Here is a 4,389-nt window from a genome sequence, read left to right on the forward strand (position 1 = left end):
TTTGTCAAATGCTTAGTTATTATTTTTTTTGAAGCACCCTTAATTATTTTTCTTGATCAAAATTAAAATGGCCGTATCTTAAAAGCTAAGATATATATAAAAATATATTAAATTTAAAAAATAGTAATGAGTTGAAAATTTTAAAGTGGTATTTAATAGATTTCTAAATTTAAAAAAAAACGTTTATTAAATCTCTATTTTTCAATTTTTATGTCTAATAAAAAGTAAATCTTCCGCCTATGCATTTTTTTTTTTATAAGAATCTGACATTTCAATTTTGTGACCTGCAAGCTCAACGCATATATTCCTAAGTTTTTTATCAAAAGAAGAGTTAAAAATTTCACACCAATATACAACCCTAAAATAGTTTTAGTACCAAAGTGGTTATAACTTGAGATTAAAATATCAATGTTGATATTGATATTGATGTTTTAATTTTACGAATATAGAAATAAATTTCAAATTTTGAATATATCGATAAAATATCAGTATCAATTGATAGTTTTGTAAATAAAAAACATTTAAAAAATATTTAGATCAATAATTAAATTGTTTTTACTCTCACACTAAATTATGAACATTGTTATTAATATTTCTATTCGTATTGAACTAAAAAATGTCATTTTTTAAAAATATTTTACAAACATTTATAAAAGATATATATAGATATTTAATATCGATATCAAACCATTTTATTTTAATTCTTGAGTATAACTCAAATGACATTAAGTGTATATACTGTTCTAAAAAGAAAAAATAAAGAAAAAAGTGTGTACATCGATCAAAATCTCTAAGATTGGAATTTCCCATCTATATATTTTACAAATTAGGCATATTTAGTAATTATTTGATTTTTGATTTTTAGTTTTTAAAAGTTAAAAGTTTATTTATTTTCAACTTCTTACCATGATTTTATCTTTCTTAAGTAAGATAGTTGAATTATTAATCAAATTTCAAAGAAAAAACCAAGTTTTTAAAAACTATTTTTTTTTTTTAATTTTCAAAATTTGACTTGATTTTTGAAAAAATTGCTAGAAATAAGATAACAAAGTAAGAAATTTGAAAATAGAAGGATATTTATATAAGCTTAATTTTCCAATGTTTGTAAATCATCAAAATAATATGAAGTTATAACAAATTGGGCATTTGGTCTAGTGGTATGATTCTCGCTTAGGGTGCGAGAGGTCCCGAGTTCAATTCTCGGAATGCCCCCAAAATTTTCCTTTTTACACATTTTTCGTTAAACTAAATGGGCTTCTTAAGGCCCACTATGGAAACAGGAAGAAATGATAAAAAGTCCAAAAATTTGAATAAGTTCACTATAAAAACAAAAAAAGTTGTCTACTACCTGTGTCCTGAAAAAAAAAAAAAAAAAAGAGGATATTTTTTATTCATAAGAAAAAAAAAAAGTAACATTCAGATATTAGTGCATAACTCAATTTATCTATGTTGATAGTTAGTTCGATTTTGGGGTAATTAAGAACCAACTCAAATCAATTGGTTTTATTAAGAGATTAAAATCGATGTCTAATAAAGAAAAAAAAATCAATAGATTGGTTTTTATTTGGTTCGATTTACTATTGGTTTGATTCTCGATTTTTGACATTTTGTTTTTTTTCAAATTTTAATTTTTATTTTCATCTTTTTTTTTTAATGGGTCCTTTTTGTTAATTGAGAATTAAAATTGGGTTAATTGGACAATTTTTTCTTGGCACTTACTAAATAAAAAATATAAACACTCCATAATAATTGGTCTTCTTTTTTTAAAGAATAAATATATATGCACCATAATAATTAAAAATACTAAAAGAAATCTAATGTCAGAGTTTATTTTCAAGAGTATATATACCTTGGTTGGGTTTAGTTTTGATCGATTTCTCCAATCAAAATCCGATCCGAACTAATATTTTTTAGTTTTCTACAAATACAAATCATATGTGTAATTTTATACTAAAAAATTAAACCAAACCAAATAAGTGGATGGATTTGGATTGGTTTGTTTTTCTAGTTTTTTGGTTTTTTATTGCAGTCCTAATTCGATGTATTAGCGATTGAGTACCTATTCTACTTGAAAGAAAAAAAAACCTGTTTTTTCTACCGTCTCTTAACATGTAAATGTTTTTGTTTTTGTTTTTTTAAAGGTAATGTAAATATGTTTGGTTGCCCTTAGAGCGGCATAAGTTTTGTTTGGAGTTCTACAGATTCCTCTCATTGCGTTATCTTCTCTCTCCCTTTGTTGTTTCTTTTCCAATGTCTTAGGAATATAAAACTTATAACCTTACTTTTATTAGCGTAACTAACTTCGATTACTTTTTACACTACAACCAATTTGATTTAACCAACTTTAAATAGGTTAAAATATATATCATGAACTAACAGATTGAAGATTTGAATCCTATCAGTACATATTGTTAAACTTAAAAATGGTTTAATTTTAATTAGAGTTTTTATCTATTTTCTTGTATTTATTATAAATATTATGATAATAGATACTCATTATTTTCCAAAATATTGTCCATATATCTCAACATTACCCATTATTAGTGTCTATATAATCCATCTTCTACTTTTCAAATTACTTTAGTGGCATTTTGTGGGTTTTGGAAGACACACTCATTAGGCAAATTCCATGAAAACTGGAGAAAGTAAAGAAAGAAATAATATTATTTTTAACTTATTTATTTTGTTTATTTATATACTATCTTTAATTTAATAAATTTAATTTATTTTAGTATTTATTTTATTATGATATATATTTATTTATTTTTTTTAATATTATATTTTATTGGTATTTGTGTTCCAGTTGTGCTACTCAAGTTCATATCAAGTTATCAGCACGAGCTCCTATCATTTTCCTCGCTAAAAGTAGGTCCTAAAGGTATGTTAGTTTCATTTTCGTTAAATCAGATTTAATGTTATTTTGCATATTTAATATCTATTAAATTTCTAATATAAATATAATATTTTGTAATAGTATTGCTATGAAAATATTATAAAATTAGAATTTGTATTATTTGATATTAATGATAATAAGTACTTGTCATTAGTGCTTGATGCCAAAATACACCTGGATGTCATAAAAATATGATCATCAGAAAATAATTTTTCTTCCTAAACCTCTTCATAAATGGATGATGAATATGTTAGTGAAGACAACATTTCGGATATGCTCCTGTAGAAACAATATCGAGAGAAACTATTCTGAACTAATTTCATGTCTTCTCATGGCCGAACAAAATAACGAGTTATTAATGAAAAATCATAGATCTCAACCAACTGGAACAACATCATTCCCTAGAGTGAATGTTGTGAATGTTTATAATCATGGTCGAGGTCGAGGTCGTGACTATGGTAGAGGAAAAAATAATTATTATTTTTGTTGTGGTCGTTCTAATCATTCAAATTTCAAAATAACCACACAAAATGATGATCACAAAGGAAAAGCTCCACAAGATAAGAGTCCAAAAAGTGTTGAAAATCAATTCATTCGATGTAGAATGACTGAGCATAGGTCATGTACCTGTGTACGTTAAAACACTTAGTTGATCTCTATCAAGCCTTCCTGAAGGAAAAAGAGAAAAATGTGGAAGCAAATTTTGCATATCAGGATAATGACGTATTTAACCCATTCCATATGACAAATTTGGATGTGACATACTACTTTGAATATGTTAAAGACAAAATTGGCAGAATTGATAGAACATCTGAAGGAACTCAAATTGAAGGGAACCATGAGCCGAAGCAAGATCGACCCAAATCCATTTTTCATTAAATGTAAATTTTATAGTAAATAAAGAACAAGATATGCATTTATATAAATTATAACATGCTATTAGAAAAGTCTTAGAAACCTTACCTTTGAAGACTTTTCTTTAAGAATCCTTTGAATAGCACATGAACATCTTGAAGACTTTCTTTAAGAAAACTTTGATTAAGAGCACGAACACCACCACAAAGGCTTCCTTGGTATTCTCAGGTAGAGAACTTATGAGTGGTGGACTCTGGCTATTTTGGATTAAGGGAATTTTAGTAGAGAGAAAAAAGGTTGAAATTGTTCGCCAACAAAAACAAAACTCATAGAACCCTTCTGTTGATTTCCAGTCTCACCAATGAAGAAGAAGGAAAACTCTTTTTCAACATACCAAATATATAAACCACCCACTGACGTGAGTGGAAAGAAAAGAGAGGGAAAAGAGTTGTAACTCCCTTCCTTATTTTTATTTTTTTAAAAAAATATTTAATATAAATATAAAAATGATAACTAACTTATCATATTATATATATAATTATATGTTATATTAAATATAATATATAACCTATAGTTTTAATATTGTATCATATACAATATAATCTATAGTTTCTTTTCTCTCTAATAAGACATTTGATATA

At 25.6% G+C, this 4,389-nt stretch overlaps 1 non-coding gene across 1 annotated transcript; it reads left to right on the forward strand.

The window, feature by feature from the left end:
• Positions 1–1,140: 1,140 nt before the first annotated feature.
• On the forward strand, positions 1,141–1,212 carry TRNAP-AGG. The gene has a single exon. It is a non-coding gene; the product is annotated as a tRNA-Pro (tRNA).
• The last annotated feature ends 3,177 nt before the right edge of the window (positions 1,213–4,389 follow it).

Source organism: Benincasa hispida, chromosome 3 (assembly GCF_009727055.1).
Source record: "Benincasa hispida cultivar B227 chromosome 3, ASM972705v1, whole genome shotgun sequence".
Taxonomy (NCBI): Eukaryota; Viridiplantae; Streptophyta; class Magnoliopsida; order Cucurbitales; family Cucurbitaceae; genus Benincasa; species Benincasa hispida.